The sequence below is a fragment of the Hippichthys cyanospilos genome, chromosome 12 (assembly GCF_059441005.1).
Source record: "Hippichthys cyanospilos isolate Australia breed blue-spotted pipefish chromosome 12, RoL_Hcya_1.0, whole genome shotgun sequence".
NCBI classification, from domain to species: domain Eukaryota; kingdom Metazoa; phylum Chordata; class Actinopteri; order Syngnathiformes; family Syngnathidae; genus Hippichthys; species Hippichthys cyanospilos.
The window spans coordinates 4,378,712-4,400,353 of NC_142380.1; the positions used below are offsets into that span (position 1 = coordinate 4,378,712).

Genomic DNA, 21,642 nt, shown 5'->3' on the forward strand with positions numbered 1-21,642 from the left:
CACATCACACGATTATTGCTCAGGACAGTCTTTTGGAGACATCTTCTTACCAGACCATGCTGAATTTGATTGCGACAGGAGAAAAACATCCAAATGTAATTGTCAGTTTATGTGTGTCCCTTGTTTAAGTGACTACACTAAATAGCAGTTTACAACGTGAAGTGGCTGGACGCACAAACATTTACAAGATCTTTTCCACATTTTACCACCAATATATGACATTGCTCACAGGCGAAGGACGTCTGGTTTTAATTCAGGTGCTTTAAAGGAAACATTTGTCGTTCCAAACAGAGAGACCGCTGCAAAATCAACAAATAGAAACAAAAGTCGGCCACCATACAGCATGTCTGCTGTGTAGAGAAAACAGGGCAGGCTTGTTGTGTTGATGTAAAGCTTTTCAGTGCTGCCAAGCTGAGGCTCAACCTAACAGACATTGTAAAGAATGCAAGCTTTTTTTTTTTAACTTTATTTTCAGCCTCTTTGCCTGCTTTGCTTTATTCTTCCCTCACTCTCATCCACTACATCATTCCTTGAGTGTTTGTGCTGTGTCCCCTAGTTACCGGATAAGCGAGCCAGCAGCAGCAACGGCAGCAGCAGCAGCAGCAGCAGCTTTGGAGAGTTAAAAGCTTGCCTGCCCAGTCCCACTCATACAAGGCCATCAATAATTCACCCTCATCGGGAAGCATTATCTAACAGCCTTATGAAAGTTTAAAGCTTCTGGGTGACAACACAAAAAGCCATGAATGCTCTGCAAGAGGACCAAGCGGGCGGTGGCGGCGACCCCAGGCAAAAGACATGTTCGAGTGGAACCAGACGGCGCTGGTCGCTCTGCCCGGCGAGGCCCGTTTAACCGCTACGCCGACAGATGCGAGTCAACTGAGTAAAAAAAAAAAAAAAGAAGAAGAAGAAGAAGACAACACAAAGGTGGAAGCTTTGGCTAGGCTGTATTAACGCCCGGGCTCGCTCCCATTGACAGTTAAATCCCTCTAAGCCCGGATCAATTACAGCAAGCGCTGCTGTAATTAAAACGCCCTAACAAAGGTCTTAGAAGCAGCGTCGCATTGAAAAGAAGCAGCGCTCCCATCTGCGGAACTGCCTATGCACAATATTCAGGCTTTAAGCTGCCATACAAAGCTCCAGAAAAGAAGTCGATAACAGTCAACCTCCACCTATTCACAGTTCGTTATAAATCTATTTGTGTTGTTCTCCCTGTGAAACCTCTCATTAGCTATTCCCTGACAAACTCATCTGTTTAGATGTTTATTCTCTATTCAAAACGTGAGATGCCAGATGCAAGATAGGTAGCAAAGCCTTGGATAATATGAAGATAGTTATTGGTGTCTAGGAAGTACGAAGTTGAAGAATATAGCAGCTTGGTTTATTGGCGATGGTGTCGATTAATGCACCAAATTTTCCACCAAAAATGGGGGGGGGGGACCTGAGCAGACAGGAGGAGAGGGGCGTGGCTTGGTTGGCAACTTTTGTAAAGCATTTCAGATGGTCGAGAGCGACCGGTTCTTTCCTAAGACTACCGGCAAGCCCCACCCCCCCAAAAAAAACAGAAAAAAGGAGAACGAATGACAGCATCACGAGGCAACAGACGTTTTCAGTGTTAAAGCAGGATGCTAACTGTGCACGAGGTGCATTCAAACGCAGTCGGACATTTCAAACTCAAAACTGAAAAGCCATTCAGTGCATTAAAGATTAATCTGTAAACCTATTTATCTATAAAAGCTTACATTTATCAAGGACAAGAATGGGAATTTAATTATTTTGATAATTTATTTCATTACCATAAGCGGTCCATTTAGTGACTCTAGTTTAGTACAAGATCGTACCATATAACTTTCACAATGAGATCTAATTCCACAGCTTTTTACTCATGCTTTTGATGATGATAAAATGATAAAATTTAGAGCCACAATTGAGAAACTTTATGTCAAAGATCAAAGGCAAAATTTTGGAACGGCGACTACACATTTAGTATGTAAGTTAATGTTAATGTTTCTATTTCCAAAAGGGAAAAAAATTAACATCACATCCAACCCAACCTCCCCCCTTAACAAACTGATTTTGTCCTTTAAGTTTTCATTTCAAAGTATTTTCATCATTAGCGTGCGTATAAAACACCACTTTATAGGAAAAGATCCTGCTTGTATTTAGCCCTGACAACAAGGACATATAATTATGCTTTTCAAAACATAACTTACGTGACTACACTCAGCTTTTGAATGGCGGAATGATTTTGTCGCTTAATTAAAACTCCGCCGTGAAGCAATTAGCAAACAGAAATTCATCAGAACTCTTCATATATAAGACGCCGATCATTGGTGCCCCTTAGCCTCGGCAAAGTTTTTGAATGGAACAAATGAGTACAGCTAGCGCAGCCAAATTCATATTCCATATAATCATTGGTTTATTTTTGAGGGGGTGTCGACTTAATGCTTCATAGGATGAAACCTAGATTTAAAAGTTCGCTTACAGCAGCTGCCAAAATTACCCTTGAAAGCCGCTCCCCCGTGGCGCCGAGGAGGGCCGCCTCCGCCGAAACGTGGCGCTAGCGAGACGGCCGAGTGAACTGACGCGTTTTGAAAGCGAGCCGTGCCATTCCTGCCCATACATCCTGCCGCGGTTTCCCATCCTAAGTGACAACGCCTGCCAATCACGGCCCCCGCGAGTGTCAGGCCGTCGGGAGATAACCTTTCACCTTGAAAAACATGCCGGCGTCACCTCAGATAACGTATGAGACACGAATGACTGCATGCAACTTTAACGTAGCGTTCGGGGTCAAGGAAATGACCGTTTTTTTTATCGTTACCGATTTTCTAGATCGTGTAGAACAGCGGTTCTCTAATAGAGGTAGGAGTACCCCGGGGATATGTGAGATTTTATCCTGCAGATATCAGCAAATCTGGTTTAATGCTTTTTTAATGCCGTGACACGGGGCTGTGTGAAATGTCCCCCCTGCAAAAAAAAAAAAAAAGAAATCTTTTCTTTTTAAGTCATGCTGGACATTACTGTTTTAATCATTTTTAATCAAAATAATAAACTCAACACATGTATTTTACACAGCCGTGCTGCGACAGGAACAGTATGTGTTTCTTTTCAAATTAAGAGCAAATTAACTGGATCATGAGGCAACCGATTGCAAAAATTTGTTTTTGAACTCTGCATGCCCTAATTTTGCTCAATCTTATTCAGATGCATAGTCATTAGTGACGCCATTTTCCAGCAGACAGACAGAAATATAAAAAGTTGGGTTAAACAATCTATCTTCTTAAGTCTTTCAATAAAATATGCCTCGTGATATCACTGTGAAGCAGTCCTTCTCAAATAGTGGTGCCGGGGGGCGTGACGTGATGGTAGGCAGGGTGCATAGGGAAACGGGCTTTGCTGTGTAGTCTAATTTTACATCTGTGGCACTAGGTGGCGCAGTGACACTCTCATTGTCAAAATACGTAAATTCTAAACTTTTTCAATTGCCGTAAACATTATTTCCTCAGTCAAATTAATTAACATTGTGCAGATTTTTTTTCCTCAATTAAAAATCATTTGATTGTGAAAAAAAAAATTGCACAATGTTTTATGCATTTTTTTCACATGTCTAATATATTGGTTTTAATGTTCCAGATCAATTTACATTGCATTGCTGTATTGTATTGCTGGTGGTTCAGGTGATTATGGTCGGGCAGAATACTTTTTAAGTTAACTACCCGACTTGGTCGACTTTTTCCTAATACTTGATGTTGCAATCCATTCTACTTTACACCACACTTTTATTAAAATAAATCAATTAATGTTGAGGAACTGAAGCTCCTGCGAACAATCCCACAAAAAGACCAGCGTGAAAACATTGCAAGTACTCTTTCCATATTTGAGATATGATTAAAAAAAAAAAAAAAGTGCCAGCAGTGTCATATCGTGGGAGGTGATATTCAAAATCGGCAGCGCCGGCGAGCTAAATATGGAAGCAAAGAAACGATTCCAGCTAAATTATTTTGGCTATTAATTCGACTGAGTAACTTTGCACACGAAAGCCTCTGAAAGAAGAATACCGGCTGTCAATCAAAGCCTCGCTGGCTCCGGACTGCACATGTGGGAAATGAAACGCGGGCGCGGTCTTTCTATCCATTTCTCCCCCTTTTTTGTGCCAAATGAGAAATAATACCGTCACACTACATCAGCGGAGTGATTTACATTTTTATATGATATGGAGAATGCCGCGGGAAGGGTGCGGGGTGCGCAAGGTAACGTGAGGGAGGGGGGGGGGGGGGGGGGGGGGGGGTCGACGGGAGACATTCCTCTGCAGCGGAGCATGAAGTGAAACCTCAATTTCTTGGATAATTACATGAAATTATTTAGGAATTTGGGGGACGAGACAAAGCGCAGGAAGATGGATGGCGCGCCCCACGCCGACCTTTTTAACGCACGCGCTTCCTGCCATGCCGCGGCTCGCCATCGCGACTCGCCCCCCCAGCCCCGAGACAAAAGTAACACGCTCGTGTGCTGATGGCGGGGAGAGAGTTAGCCAAACGGAGCGAGTCGCAGGTCAGCGCTAATCTTCTGATGGATGAAGCCCACAGACCCCGGACGCATCCATCACGCGCCGCCGACGGCTCCCCAACTGGGAGAGATTTGCAAACAGCAAAGGGTTAACACACGACCCAAACAGACCTCTGATGATCCATCACTCAAGGCAACAAGCTCCTTTTAAATCGCGTCGCTCCCTTTGACAACACCGAGGGGCTGCGGAGGAGTGCGTTGGGAGGGGGGCGCCGATTTAAGACCTTAAGCTCCACGGCTCTGTTGATCATTAAATATCCATTTTAAAAGCAGTGGGGGAAAGTTAACCGTCATCCGAAACGCCGAAGGTGGTAGTACGGCGGAGGATTTCCTCCCCGTGCCGCCGTCCCGCGTCACGGCCGCCGCGCGCTCATCCATCAAGTTAACTACCCTCGCACGCAATCATTCCAGTCGTTCGTCTCCGCGTATTTGGGTACGGGAGGCGCAGAGCGGCCATGCTGGGGATTCGCAGTTCAATGAAAAGCTCACCGAGCAGCACTTTGTTGAATCAACAAAATGGCCTCTGCCAAGGAGCACGTATTTACGTCTGTCTTTTCGTCAAGCGTCACCTGCCAATCGCGCCTCTTGAGAATACTTAAGGGCGAGGAACGCAGGCGCTAACCTTGAAAAAACATGCTAGCGTCACCGACAGGCGGGCATCGAAAGGTCACGGCACGCACCTTTATTGCCAAGATAATAATGTGAGAAGCAATTCTCAAATGGGGGTACATGAAGGTACTTCATGGGGTACATTTGTAGTGGTATCTGTAGGCGTATTTTATCCAGCAAGTCCAGAAAATGAATCGTGTAATAGCTTCGGTTTTATTTCTGGTTCACCCGTTGGAGAATTGTGTCGCTAATGACATGTGCACCCTAAACCTAACCTTAACCCAACTTAGTAATCACTTGTTCCAATCAATTTGTTCTTAATTTGAAAAGGTGCTGTTCCTGTCAGAGCATTGGAAGCATTATTTTAGCTTTGCTGATAGCTACAAAAACCCTGTTAAAATCTCACCTACCTCCTGAACTGCCTTGACGTACCCCCAGTTGCGCTCACTACCTAATCTAGCGGTCTAGAGATTTTGCATTACTTAGAATCCCTGAGGAATGTGAAGTTAGGGGCGTGCAGTTGCTTTTTTATGCACAACGTTATGATGAAGAATTGTTTGTGCAGCAGCCAAGTGCGCAATTAATTCAGACCCAAGCAAACAGGAAGTAAATTTGGTCAAAGTGGAACACTTTCAACTAAATAAAGTGATGAGTATTTGTTTTGGGGCCAAACACTATTTGGCAGCAACCAACAGAGGGCGCTGTTAATTCAACCAGTCGGTTGCCTAAACGAGTTCCATGGGAAATCCATAGAGGAAGTAAATAGGAAACAAAAACATCGGTTGTGCGGAAAATTGTTCACTATAAGCTGGGATCAAAAATTGATTCACAAAGAACATTAAAGGAAGAAACAGGTATGATGAATGAACTTGTGGATTTTTAGCATTAAGAATCCATGTGGAACGTGAAGTGCAGTCACAGCAAAAAAAATCAGAGTGCGCCATTATTCTAGTCCCAACTTGTTGGCGGCCTAAACAGGTGTCATGGGAAATCTAAATGGGAAGTAAAATGGAAGAAAAAGTTACTTGAAAGTGGAACACTTTGAACTAAATATGGAGGGGTGTTTGTTTCATAAGAAATTAGCGGTAGAGACAGGTATGGAAATTGATTTTTTCGTCACTGAGAATCCATGTGGAGTTTGTACCGGGAGGTCTCTGTGCATGATTAAAAATGATCTTATATTATGTGAAGTATTTGTGGCGCTTTATGGCTACCAGCCATATTTGTACCACATTTGTAAACAGTTTTATCATTCGTGTGGTTTTCCTCGATGTTTACCACAAGAGATTCGCTATTATTTCTAAACGCGCAGGTATGTCAGACCTGTGTTGAAAGTGTCTTGCTGCTACTCTTATTTTGAAACTTGAAGGCATGTTCAATCAATCAATCAAGTTTAATTTGTATAGCCCTGAATCACCAAAGTCTCAAAGGGCTTCACAGATGAAAAGAGGTCATGTCGAGACTTATTTCAAAAAAAGATGTCTTTTCATTGTAAGGTACACAACAGCATCCCCTGTAGAAAAACTCAAAAATCCCAATTTGGGGAAAATCAGAAACCTTCAGAAGGGACCAGAGGTGGGAGGAACCCCCTTCAAGGCCCACAGGTTGAAGTCTATGTTGCATGTACCAAATACAGACAAATAGATACACATTACAGACAAAAATGTTCAGTCTTTGTTATTGCTGGAACCAAGTATTACATTAAAAAAACTTACATTTATTCATTTATTCACATTTATTCAATTTTTCATGTAAATATCAGATGTTAGAACCTGTCATATACGCGAGAAAAATAAATTCTTGGTCGGCTTATAGTCAGGGGTGTCTTATAGTCCAAAAATTAAGGTATACGTTTTTATATATATGCTGTGCATATTAGATTAGATGCAATAATATCAGAACTAATCCGGATCTGATCCGGATTGAGCATTCGGTAGTGCTATTGATCAAAAATGAACTCCCAACATCTCAAGTCTCAACGTGGCGTGATGTTTATATCTCCTTCAAAAGTCACCAGGTAATATTGTAATTTGTTGTTCTTATGTGGGCTCTAAATAGCTTACGGGACTTTAAATTTAATCCAGCTCCACGATTCCATCTGTTGATGCCACAGTCAGCGCTGCTCAGTCACTGATTGTGCAAGTGACAAATGTTATTAGCCGGGTGTTTTTGTCTTCCCGCTTCATGATGGTGGGGGTGGTGAAAGATGAAAGGAGTGCAGCGGTAGCGCCTCAGCAACCTTTCAATAACGTAAACAATCAAGTTGCATTGACCTGCCCGAGCTTTTCAGCGGTCTGTTACTGCCAAAGCCTTCCCACGTATAAACAAGGCGTAACCGCGGTCTATGTGAGATAAGTCAAATGTCATTGTTGATAATAGCACACTAGGGGCTCGCTTATGGAGGGTAGGATGTGCAAATACCTTGACTGTAACCTCTAGAAAAACCTATGACGGATATTCCGTTGTTTAGTTGAGTCAACAGTTTCGTGAAAAATAAGAATCGACGGATAGTTTGAGCTTCATATTGAGACTAATAGGGGAAATGACTGATAAATTGTTAGACTTCATTGACTTTTTTTGCAATAGAAGTCACGATAAAGAGGAGAAATACGATCGTGACCGTGCAACCGGGAATGTGACGTACAGATAGCATAACAGCAAAAATGTATGATTGTCTGCGAGTTATAAAACGACAAATCAATTGAATTCCTTTGATTTATTGTTAATTGCCATATTTTTCGACTATAAGCCGCAACTTTTTGCTAATGATTTGAGCCCTGCGGCTTATAGACCATCAATCAATCAATCAAATTTGATTTGTATAGCCCTGAATCAAGTCTCAAAGGGCTGAAAAGAGGCCATGTCGAGACTTCTTTTGAAAAAAGAAGTCGAACATCCTTTCGTTGTAGGAACACAACAGCATCCCCCGCTCAAAGCTTCCAGATGGGCAAGGAAAAACTCAAAAACCGCAATTTGGGGAAAATCAGAAACCTTCAAAAGGGACCACAGGTGGGAGGAGCCAGTGCGGCTTATCTGCTGGGTTTTTTTTACACCCGGCATGTGTGTATCTCTTCAAGGTGACAATTTATGGAACAACGATGAAACAGAACTGAAAAGATGTGAATCAATGGCTGATTCACTTTCAAAATATTCCTATGGGGGAATAAACCGTTTTAAAACCTGAACAATTTGGGGGTCAACCTTGGCGGTTTGACTGCATCCCTGCGGTCGATTGCTCATGCTGTCTTGACCGGCAGCCATGATTCATGGCAGGTCGTCCTCCTTGCCTTATTGTCCGTTTGTTGTCCAACGTTGCGGTGCGAGAGCATCAAAGAGAATGAGACAAGACAGCTGTCAAAGTCCTCGCCCAGAGAGTGAAGATGGCAGGTGAGCTTCTGTCACCCCCCCCCCCCCCCCCGACCCCCCTCCCTCCTCCCTTAGCGCAAACTGCTCTGAACAAAAAGACAGCAAGCCTGAGCTCTCCTCTCTAGCACACATGCATGCACTTAGCTGTATTAAACCTTAAGGACATGTTCTAGTTCTTTAAGTCGCGTTTGATGTTTAATTTAGAGATTTTTGGCCCTGAAAGCAGTCTGCAGAGTTGCACATTTGGCATCTGAAGACACAAACTATAGTATCGGTTGACCTTCAAGTTTTTCTCACTTGGAAATGGAAAATAATGTGGGGTGAAGTGTTGGTCCAGGCTCCAACGGTCAACACGAAATAATAATGATAATAATTGCGGCCAATATGTAAGAATACAAGAAGACTGGCTCTGTTCCTGCCACACTAAGTTATCAATAATCTACTAAATATTCAAAATATAACTATAGTGTTTCATGTACGTGGACTTACTATCATTATGTAGAATCACATACATAAGGTTTTGTTTTGGAAAATGTAACAAAGTTGATATTTTTTCCTGACAAGTTAATGACCAAACTAGGAACAAAATCTTAGCTTACTTAAGTTATTGCAATGTCAATTTGAAATTGTGCACCATTTTTGAATAAAGCGATAAAAATGAAAACTTTGATCCAATTCGTCGTCAAATAATATGCAGATTAATCCATTATCAAAATCATTGTTAGTTGCAGGCCTAATAATAAGGGCGAGTACCGATACCAAGTATGGATTTTTGGCCTGTTTTTCAAGATATCGGTGACGGCAGCCGATTATAGAATCTATCTTGGAGTACCGTATTTTCCGCACTGTAAGGCGCACCTAAAAGCCTTAATTTTTTTTTTAAAAGCTAATGGTGCGCCTTATATATGGATCAATATTGAGATTTGTAGACGGGGAATGAAGTGATAAAGTAAGCTTTACCTGTTTCTTTTGCGTGTTTACGGTTGAACAAGGTTGCTCATATTGACATTCAGTTATCATGCTATTGAGAGTTTAGAGTTATTATTTGAGTTATTATTGTTATTACTATACTGTGAATGAAAAAGTTTTAAAATGTCATTAATTGAGGGTGAGCCTTATAATCCGGTGCGCCTTATAGTGCGGAAAATACGTTAGTTTTAGGATCACAAATTAGATCTCATGAATGAAAAAAGAACTGAAAATTGTCATGAATTTCATGGAATTTGAAGGAAAATACTGTACTGGAAAAAGTAGGCACTTATTCCGATCTTTCATTGCTTTTTGGAGTGAATCTTCAAATCAAAAGTACTGGTGGGATTGGTACTTGACATCAGTAACCAGGAATGCTCAAGAATTGAGTACTTGTGCTTGTGTTGGTCTGAAAAATAAAGTGTTATCTAACATACCTGATATTTTTTAACATCTGCTCTGCGAAATGAATATTTCTTATAAGAACACAGGAACTTCAAAATGAGTCCTTGAGCAGCCTCTATAAGTGAGCATTTTGCACATTTTTCTATTGCGGAACTAATAAAGTTTATCTATTTTCTTTCATCCACCCAAGAAAAAGAATAACAGAGGAAAAAGAAAAAAAATGGCCTTGTCACGGTCATATACTTCACAAAGGCTGCACGCAAAGTGTAATAAATATAATTTGTGCCGCAAACAATCAGTTGCTCAGTGTCACGCCACGCTGCAAAGCTTTGGAACCATGCAGCGTGAGGCGAAAAATTCCCTCCGGCTATTTCAGATGTCTGTGGCCAAACTACCAGTCAAAGTGAGTAAACACATTTTCATCAAGTTATGTATTCACACACTGGATGCTTTATTCTTTCCCTTGAAGATCAGATCTTTGTAGATGTGTGCGAGGGGCGGAGGGCACGAGCGGTGGGTAGGGAGGGTTAAGGCGATCCAAGGTGGCCAATGTTCCAGCTAAAAGACTATAAAAGGCTTTTGATGATTTAGATTACGGCCGACAAATTCTCTCGCAAACAAAATGCGGGGCGTTTCAAAAAAAAAAAAAAAAGGCCGTATGTATCATGCATCAGCAGCAGGACGAGGCTGCTTGAGAGGAAGAGGAGGGAATGAGGAGAGCGGCTTTTGGGGGGGGGGGGGGGGGGGGGGGGGGCTGCTGGTAGCTCATGTTCTGCCTATTGAAATGCAGACACTTTGATATGGAAATGGCAAGTTACAAAAAGCCGCTAGAATTCACACTCGCCTGCATTGAAACCATTTGCGCGAGGCGAGATGAGATGGCACTTCCTTCCCAGGACAACACAGACAAATGGACCCGAGCAGCATGCCTGGCTTGGGTGAGAGATGGAGTGGAGATAGAGAGCACATGTGTGTGTATGTGGCGAGAATGTAACAGAACATTTGTCCGCCTCCCGCTCTCTCGCTTTCAATTCCTACTGTCCCACGATTCACCGCCAGCTGAAAAGCAGGGTTTTTCCAAACACAATCGCCACAGAATGGACTCCGCGCCTCCATAGTCCTCCCTCCTTCCTTTTCGGCGAGCCAAAAAGGTTCACGCCGAAACATCAAACTTTAAAATTCGCCATCCGACGAACATGTAAAAAGATTGCCTGGGCTGCTTTAGAAGCACCCTGAAAAGAACAACCGCTCCTCTTTGAAACACCACGGCAGCTTGTTGGATACTTCAAATCCATCGCAAGTATCGGGAGACATTTGCAGGTTAACAGTAAGGTGTTATTTTCAAAGTGAGAGCAAATGAATTGGAACATAAGACAGCTATTTTGGGAAACATTTGAAGGTATCATCAAATCTAAATGTTTTGGGGTTTTTTTTCACGCAGTAACGGGAAAAATATGGTTTTATTTTCAAATCGAGAGCAAATGAATTGAAACATAAGACCGCTAATTTCTAACTTGTGTCATAGTGAGTCCTTTGCAAAATATTCTTTATTTTCATCAGTTTTAAACAGTGGTGCACGTATATTAGTGACTATTTTCTAGCAGACGTATATTATATTATAGTTTATTTTATAGCGTATTATATTTTCTAGTGCACGTATATTAGTGACTATTTTCTAGCAGACAAGCCAGAAATAAAACTAATAACGTTGCATGAGCTATCTTCAGAAATTGCAGGACAAATGCAGTTCAGAACTTTAATAAATCAGACATAAGCCTTCCATTTTTTGTGTTTTTTCTTTCATCCAACCGAAAATGCTTGTGCGGCTGAAAAAAACTATTTTACAAAGGGGTACGTCATTGAATAAAGCTTGAAAACGATTGAATTAAAAGGATCCTTTACTCATTTTGCCATTCAACAGTAAAACAAATCTTTTGTCTATATTTCATTTGATGACGTTGTTTTTTCATTAATACATTTAAAAAGATATTAATGATTAGATATAACCTGAGCTCTAAGCACGTGATATCATTTTCAGTCGACAGCAGAGGCAATATTACAAAAAAAGTTATCAAATTATAATAGCCATATTATCAAATTATAATAGCCATATTCCATTCCATAGAAATATTCCATTTTTAATGGCTAAATAAGTAAAGTATCCCTTTAAGGTCTCATTTATAGACACCCTTTAAACCATAAAACCACATCTGACAATAACTCGATATAAATGAACCATTGGGTGGGAAACCTCCGGCCCGTGGGCCATTTACGGCCCGCTGAAGCGTTTAATGCAGCCAGCCGTGCATTTCAAAACAAACCAAACCTCATAGGGACTGACATAAAAAGCCCACAAATAATCTTCATGTTGACTAATAATTCATATCCATCAATGATTTCCCATATTTGTTCATTTATAGCTGGAGCATACGACTCACATTCACACCTTCACTGCACACCACATCATTAGCGCTTTCGTTTATATTTTTTCATAAATGTAGTATGGCACTCGGTGGACTTGAGCATAACTAAAATGGCCCCAGATCAGAAGATTTCATTCTAACGGTATAAAACAACGCATCAATAATTCAGCCAAGGACGCTAACTAATGATGCGCAATGACCATGTACAAACATAAACATTCACTATACAACAACGCGCCGGCTTCAAAGAAATGGTTTGGCTTCCAAAAATAGCGGGAAATTCACATTTGCAACCGAATATATATTTATTTGCTCATTATTGTTATTGCTTTCCTAGTGTGTCATCAATTTAAACTCATATTAGCAAATATGGTTCCAAAATCAACTAAAACAATGCTGTGGAGTACTAAACAGGAAATACATGCACATAAATTACATTTTGGGTCCATCAACGATACATTTTGGACATCTGCCTTGCACGCATTTAAATACGGTACTTGTAAAAGCGACATATTAACTATGCATCGAAAGCAAATGTCGTACATAATTTATGATAAAAGAAATAATGATTTCCGAAAACCGAGCGCCATTTTATCTTGATTCGTGTGCGGAATCCATTTGATCTCGAGTTACCAAATATGGTTCCAAAATTTGTTACTTTGTTATGATGAATCATTAAATGGTAAAATAAATAAATAAATGAAGATTAGGGCAAAAAAAGAAGTTGGTGAAAATGTGGAGAATGATTGCTTCACACAAACTGATTTCTAGTAATGTGTGGCATCCATTTAATCTCAAATTACCAAATTTGGTACCAGATTAAGCTACTTAATTAAGATGAATTATTAAATGTAGTATATGAACAGATTAGGGCACATTTTGGACTTGCGTGCATTCCAATTTTGGTGAAAAAAAACAATAATTTGGTGAAAATGTAGAAAATTACCACTACACACACATGCTTTTTTTTGCCACATCGTTTCGCCGTTCAGTCCTTCGATTGATTTTTTCATGATTTATTTTACATTTCTAACAAGAGTTATGGAGTCAACGATACAAAATCTGATTCTAAAATGAACTCAAGAGTTACGGCTGCATCAAATCCAAACATTAGTTGTATTAGTAGTCCAACAAGGAGACATTTTGGACAATCGCCTGCTTCACTTGCACACGGTGTTGAAGACCATCAACTTGTGTGGAAATTGCAGTCCTACTCGGACTTTTCTCTTTGGCAACTGACCTCATAAATACCCCCCCTGTGGCTGAAAAGACACTCTAACATCTTTTAAGAAAAATGGACGCTTGTTTTGATTGATGACCCAATACTTGCCTTATATAACGCTGCGGTAGCATCACACGATTGAAAAAAAAAAGAGCGTAAATATGGTTTAACCTTGATGTGTCAGCGGTGCCTTGCTCTCTCGGGAGAGGATCCAGGTCCGAGGCTGCCTGCCTCCGAAAATGCCTCACATAAGGAGGGGGCTGTCAGATATTGCTCCCCAGCCTGTTAAAACTCTGCATCTGTCTGCATGTCTGCGTGTGTGTGTGTGTGTGTGTGTGCGTCTGTCTGTGTTAGTGTCTGTGTGTCTGCCATCATCTCGCATGGCTGGCATGGAGGCTCCGTGAATTATACATGCTCTGTGAAATGATCTTATTTTATAGCTGTAAAATGGAGAGGTAAATGGAGACGGCAACTGACATGCAGCTACTTAGTTCAAAGTGTGTGTGTCGGCGTGCACAAAACGGTCACTGCACTTGGTCAGCCACCAACGTGTACGTTCAATTAAAATAGAATTTCCAAAACAAAAGCGAACATTTTCTAAAAGTCAAAGAGACACTTGTTCCATAGTTAAGCGCTATATGGCGATGGAGGGGATGCTACTTACCGTGATAGAAGGAAGGAGAGTGAAATTCGGATCAACGCGGCTGGCCTGGTTCAGACGAGACGGCCCCCACAAACTGAGCTCCGGGTCACACAAAAACAGGCTCGGCTCGGCTGCATGTTCGGCTCGCCTCACAGCGGACAGGCGGTGGCAGGTAGACGCTCCCCCGCGAATCGATACATCCAGTTAGCGGGCGAATAGCTCCATAAAGCGAGGAGAGACCCGGGAGGGGTTCAAAAGTAAAGCGCCATGCCCCGAGAAGGTTGAAGTGAGGGTGGGGGGGGGGGACAAGCTCCAGTGAGACGAGGTGAATTGGAAAAAGTCCCGAGCAGGTCGCGGGGAAGTGGGTCAGGAGGGTCGTTGGAGCCCGACGGCGACACACTTGAGCCGGGTTGTGTTGAGATGAGATCCTCGGTGAGCTCCGGGCTTTAGTTGCACGCCCGCCCGCGCGTGTCGCATCCACACGACTCGTGCGCAGTCAAGAGGACAACTGAGCAGACGAGCAAAGGAGCACTGGACCGACGCTCTGCAGCAGCTGGCGGGACTCAGACGTATGGAAATCCCGGAGTGGAGGTAAGGAAAAATCCATTTGGGCTGCGGAATGGATTCAAGTGGATTCGTGCTTTAATTACCCCTTTCTTGCACCATTGAGCCAATTAAATGACTAGACCGGAGGTATCCAAACTGTGGCACGGGGGCCATTTGCGGCCGGCGTCTACATTTTGTTTTTAACATTTTTTTAGCACAGGCATAACATTTTAACAACGTTATTTAATATTTCACTACTAATTCTTTTGTTTCTTTAAAAAAGACGTATGGCATATATTACTTGTTTATAAAGAAAATTTATTTAAAAAAATTCCCACTTCCATAGATTAGGTGACAGGCCCTGGAATTTTTTGTCATTTTTGGTAATAATAATAATAATAATAATAATAATAATAATAATAATTATTATTATTATTATTATTATTATTATTATTATTATTATTATTATTGTTATTATTGTTATTATTATTATTATTATTATTATTATTATTATTATGTGCCAGAGGAGTGAAAATGATCACAAAACACCTACAATACATAGTAATCTGTGTAATCTATAGTAGAACATGGAAATATATTGATAATACAGTATGTGCTATATATATATATATATATATATATATATATATATATATATATATATATATATATATATATATATATATATATATATATATATATATATATATATATATATATATATATATATATATATATAGCACATACTGTATTATCAATATATTTCCACAGTACTAGACAGTACAACTTACCTTAGTGATAGCCATGAATCGCCTTTTAAGTAGTCTGTGTAAACACATTAAATCTCAAAAACATATTTTTACATTTTTCAGGCATCAAGTTCATTTTTTTTTAGAAGTTTAATCAGTCAATTAATTAACTACTTTAATAAGTTTTTTTGACAGCTTTTTTAAGTCTTTAAAATGTCATGACTTCCATAAATTTTAGCATATTTACATGATTTGTACAAAGTCTGCATTGTTGTTGTTTTCAAGCCCTTTATTTATTATTACGATAAAAACTGGTTTTATATTTTTGGTCACATACCCTCAAAAACTTTTTTTCTTTTATTTTTCGATTCTGTCGCTCTGATGACCAATCACAGCTCACCTGTTTTCTGTGTTTGGTCATGTGACGTTCACAAGCTGAGGCTCGATTAGTCGTTACTTGAACCTTGAGCACCTGTTTTGTTGTGTTCAGTGGACAAATGTGAATTTAAATATATTTGACATGAAGAAAATTTTCATTTGACTAATTTTTGACAAAAATGAACTTTTTACTACTGAAATTGGCTAACTAAGAGAAGGATCCTTTTAATTTTTCCATAGTTGTGAGTGGGAGCATGTTAGTGTTTGTCGATCAGGAAGTGCTGGAGCTACCCAGCCCAGAGGAAAAAAAAAAAAAAAAATGTTTTGGAAATAATTCTTTCGGTCCAGCCTTCACCTGATTTCACAAGTCTTTTAATATCGGACCCAGGTTAGTAGTTATTTTTGTCATTGTTTCTTCTTTTGATTCCTGCTATTTATTTATTTATTTATTTATTTTTTTGTCCTCAGCAATGGCCAAAGATGGAAGGTCAAGAGTGTTGATTATGTGCACCAAACAACTGACCAAGACGCCATTTTCAGGTACGGTGGAAATGAATTTTGACAGCAAAAGAAGCAATTTTAAAGCTACAGTAGAGATTCAGTTTAAAAATAAATTCAAGTTAGTTAAAAAAAAATCAACAAAGTATCAGACCTGTTCTCAAAAGGAAATAATTCAAAATACATATTTTTCAAAATATTCAACTTAAAGTGTCCTCTTTTTAGCTGTAGCAGCATATGTTTTCACAAAAATAAATAATTAACTTGACAGGTAACGAGCGAAGGCACATGGCAAGTTGGGTCGAACCATTTTAGTATGGGGGAGAATCTGGCATTTCCAATAATAAATTTGAATAACCTACTGAGGAATCTGTTTTATGAACTTAGGTTTTCAACAATTACTTTGAAATATTTTTTACATGTTTGTTTCTTTGTTTTATTTCAAATCTTGAGTACCCCCTGAAGTTCCTTCAAGTACCCCCGGGGGTACTAGTACCACTGCTCCAATGTGTATTGTTCACAAATCACAACATTCATCCTAGGCTGGTTTCAAAGAAGATTTATGGATTGTTTTTATTTTTAACTTTGTTTAATGTCCCCGATGGGTTTTAAAAGTGAAACCCCAACTGAGTTTTGGGGCCGTGATTAAGCTCCGTTGCAGGAATTACCACTCCAAAGTTGAGAGCGCATTACTGTAAGCTGCAACACATTAGCATTAAAGTTCCATTTGTGGGCGAATATGATCTAATCTTAATGGCTAACTGCACAACAAAATGTTTGGCTATAAAAGCACCAAAGCTATTTGGTCTGGAGATGCCAGCTGCTGGGTATACTGTATACTGTAATCCACTGGGCGTGGCCTATACGGCAGCGCAAAATCCCACGATTCAACCTAACAGTAAAAGCAGCTGTAACTCGATTCAGATAATCCTATCTTCTCAAAATTTTACATTTGATAGGAGTCCTTTCCCTGAAGACATCTATGCACTCATTTTTTATCGTAGTGCTAACGCCACCTTGTGGAAGACAGTATTATGACATTATTTTTATGATTTTATTTTTCTTTGTTGAAGCCGTTTAACGAATGTAACTGAAATTTTGTCTGAAAAGCCTTGAAACTGAAGAACACGCCTAATGTTTCGTTAATGGGCGTGGCCTATACGACGCTGCAAATTACGACGCTTCACTGTTAGCGTAAAAGTTCTTGTAACTTAACCCAGCTGATCCGTTCTTCTCTATTTCACATGTTTTATATACAACCTGTTCTGAAGACATCTGCAAACGTTATACTATCTTACATAGCACCACCTAGTGGCAGCAAAAAAAACGTTTTTCCACTTTTTTAACTCCAGTGTTGGTGCCTGTTTATTGAATACCGACAACAATGATCTTAATTTCCACAGCACTACTAGCGCCACCTAATGGTTGCAAAAAACTTTTTTTCCACTTTTTTAACTAATGTGTTGGCGCCTGTTTATTGAATACCGACAACAATGATCTTAATTTCCACAGCACTACTAGGGCCACCTGGTGGTTGCAAAAAAATAGAAGACCATGACGATATATATATATATATATATATATATATATATATATATATATATATATATATATATATATATATATATATATATATATATATATATATATATATATATATATATATATATATATATTTTTTTTTTTTTTTTAAGTTTTAATGTCCTGTGCTGGGCCGACGTTCTTATTTTGCTTAAATTTGAGTTATCAGATCTTGCTCATAAGTCCCCTGGAGGATGGTAATGCCAGAATGATTTTGAAAGACGAAGATTAACACAAAGTCGCTGTTTCTTGTAAACCGCTTTAACTCTAACAAAAGACCATAAAAATACCCAGAAAAACATCCCGATATTAAGAGTTGCGAAATGTTTTATTCAGTTACCACACAAAAGGGCGACGGGCACCCATTTTCTCCTTGTGATGTATAATGTCTGTGGGTGCCGTGCATCCTGATTGTCACGGCAACATGCAATTTCTCCATGAGCTGTCTGCGCTCTGTCATTACCTCTCCAAACACCATGCGAAGTTGTCTTAGCGCTCAAAGGACACAAAGAGAAACGTTCCAAGCAGCTGGAAGCCAATTTTTGTTGTGTTGCTCTCCTCAGCTTTTTAAAGTTGAGCCCCATGTTGATTCTTCGTTGAAATTTCACGCGGCGTTCATTGTTTTACTATTTTTAGCTCTTCGGCATTGTTATTAAGCGCTGCCTCCCTCCGTGGTGCGAGTTCAGACATTTAACTGGGGATGTATTTGCTTTAGAGGAGTCTGAGCGAGTACAAATACTTAACCGCCAAACGAGGATCTATTAACGTCTGAAATGTCACTTGGCTCCCTCTCGTGAGCCAAAATACATAGCCGGGGCGAGTGGTCTCTCTTACTCGTGGCTTCGGTAACAAAACAGACTCCTAGCCGCACACGGGAGATTTAGGTCATGCTCACCAGGTGGAAAGTGAAAAGATGAGTGAGGCAGGCTAAATTTACAAGCTCGCATCATCGTCGAGAGAGAAAATGTTTATGTATGGACCAGGGAAAAGGTGTAAACTCTCCCTGGATGGGTATCTGATTCATTGTGGTCAGTATAGTGGATATCAACACAAAAAAATGAGACCTACTGAATGTTAACATTTTTTTTTTCAGTGCACGAAAATGCTTGCCTTGGCTGGTTCGTCGCACCGTGTCATTCTCCTCTGTGCTGAAACCCCCTAAAAATAAAATCTCGCTTAAGAATCTAAGGAGTTTTTTTTTTTTTTTTTCCTGCCGACTCATGCGAAGGCTGGAAAGACTTGTCATCGCAGGAACAAGCCGCATGCAGTAAATAACAAGCTATAAAGGACCTCATCATTAAGACACCAAATTGCAGTTTAGTTTCCTTAGAAACCGAAATGCTAAAAGATGCTGCCGATGACATATTAAACCAAAAAAAAAAACTGAGCACTGTTTATGTCGTATCAAAGACTTCCCTTTGTGGATGTGAATGGAGGGGTTACCGTTATTGTACTGTAGAAAAAGATGTCTGCCAACTAGAGGCTTACAAATTATGCCAAAAACTAAAGAAAGGTCGATGAATCGGATTGTAGAAGAAAACATGTTTATATTTTCATCCCTTCGTTTAAAAAAAAAAACATTTCTCAAAAAAAGTTGTTAGATCATAATTATTGCTAAATACCCAAATAAAAGTTTTCATGGAAGACCAAATGAATCATAGAACATTTACTGCTGAGAGGCTGAAATTTGACTATTTTTTGACTATTTTAGTTCTCTAAATGATTAGTTGTTGATTAATAAATAAATATGCTCCAAGTTGGCAAACATGGAGGATATTTTCGCCAGCTTCATGGAAATGTAATTATGTTTTATTCCATAATTAAGCCAAAATGCATAACATCCATTTTCCGAATCGTTTCCCCTTACATGCTTGTCACGGACTTGCTGCTGCCTACCCCAGCTGCTTTTGCGCAACAGCACTGCGTCCCAATAGATTCGCCCACACGGGCACGGGGAGAGCATGCAAATTCCACACATCAGTATTGAATGAGGCTTCGGAATCCAAAGCAGGACCAAAACGAATCTTGTTTCCCACCACTTTAGGACATATCGGACTCCTGGTTTTGCTCAACAAACATACTTGGCAGAAGGTTTGTGGGGGGGACGGAGGTGCAAGGACACACACATTACCTATGACTGCTCATTATCGCTAGGTTACTGCTTTTCTCGGCAATAATTAAAAGCAGGAACAATAAACATCACACATTGTTGCCGCGCTGCACTCTGGATGTGTTTAATGGTCACGTGCAACTCGAGCATATGGATCCTTTTACAAGTCGTTTGCTAATTTATTTAAAAAGCCTCATAAAGCTCGCTAACACATGCTTGAAAAGCAGCAGCAGAAAGAGAACGATAGAGCAGCTCGCGCGTAAACGCGACGTTCTTTCGACTCTTTCGACATCCAAACTCGCGCCGCCTTACATAAGCGTCGCTTACATTTTTTTTATTTTGGGTCCTTGCGATCTTGCGGCTTTGAGGCCCCGCGGGGACGATTCGAGTCACTCATAACGCGTTTGCGTTGGAACCGTGTCGCGTGTGGACAAAGGCTCCAGAAAAACGCTGGGCGCGGTGAATAAAAGGGCCTATAGCTGCGGCGAATACATCCCGAGTCATTACTAAGTGGTTTTGCTCATTATGATCAAACGCTTCAAACTCAAAGGCCGATCTCATCCTATAAGAGAGGAGTCGTTTATTGCGGAGAGGAGGAGGAGGGCGGGGTGGGGGAATCAAAGGATGATTCGATAAACGCTCTTGTTCCACGCAGCCACGAATGCCGCGGCTTCTCTGCATTGACGAATTCTCCGTCCGTAGCCCGGATTTTTGTTTAGCTTTGCCGCAGTTTTGTGAGCGACGAGGCGGTTAAAAAAAAAAAAAAAAAGGGTCAACCTTATCGTGATCAAGGCAGAATGGAAGAGAGAAGCACGTTTTATGATAAGATTATTTACAACCTAATCAATCTTACGCCAGCGGAGGATTTTGCCTTTACTTGCGGTGCAAAATCATATCCCTGCGTATTTTTGTTTCCTGCTCTTGTAAATAATTCATTTTTTCCGCTTGATATTTTGCTTTGATGTTCACCGCCGTATCGAGTGTAAGGAAGGTCATTTGTCTCCGTGAACGAGTGGTTCAGCATGTAAACAAAAGTTCAAGGATTTTGAAAAATTCAAAGAACGATTAGTAGGGGAAGAAATGCTAGAAGCTACGCTAACCGTTGCCTCGTCTGGCGGCGGCATTGCAGCCCTCAATATTTTTGTTGTGTCGTGACTGACGACAAGCAGCCGCTCAATAACGGTTACTGAATGTTGTGATAATCGATTAATCGTCGATTAATCGTTGCGGGCCAAGAATAATCACTCAGGATCATCCTTTGCTGATGTTCAATGCTTTCCTCTGTTGACTTTGATTGCAAATGAAGGGGAAATGGTTCAATTTTTATCGTTTTTTTTTGTAGAGCAGTTCTGTGAAGCTTTGATAGAATTCAAGGAGCACTTTTATTATTTTGTGTTTTTTTGTTTTCTGTTTTATTTGCAGGTTTTGTAGGTTAATCCTACAAAATAGCAGAGTTTTTATTCATTCTTTCAGTGCCAAGCACCATCTGAGAAGGGTGACAAAATATTGTATTGTATGACTATGGAGAATTTGGTGGTACCATATGAAAAATTGGATTCCATTCTTTCCCTAGAAAAAGA

The 21,642-nt window shown here is 40.3% G+C and overlaps 1 protein-coding gene across 7 annotated transcripts in view; it reads right to left on the reverse strand.

Moving 5' to 3' along the window:
• Nucleotides 1-14,724, reverse strand: part of adgrl2b.1 (adhesion G protein-coupled receptor L2b, tandem duplicate 1) — a 126,340-nt gene extending 111,616 nt beyond the window's left edge. For all 7 annotated transcript variants that reach the window (XM_088428974.1, XM_088428972.1, XM_088428973.1 and 4 more), the window contains exon 1: nucleotides 14,222-14,724. The gene's annotated coding sequence lies outside the window, so the exon portion shown is untranslated. The remainder of the gene's footprint in view (nucleotides 1-14,221) is intronic.
• Between the last annotated feature and the right edge of the window lie 6,918 nt (nucleotides 14,725-21,642).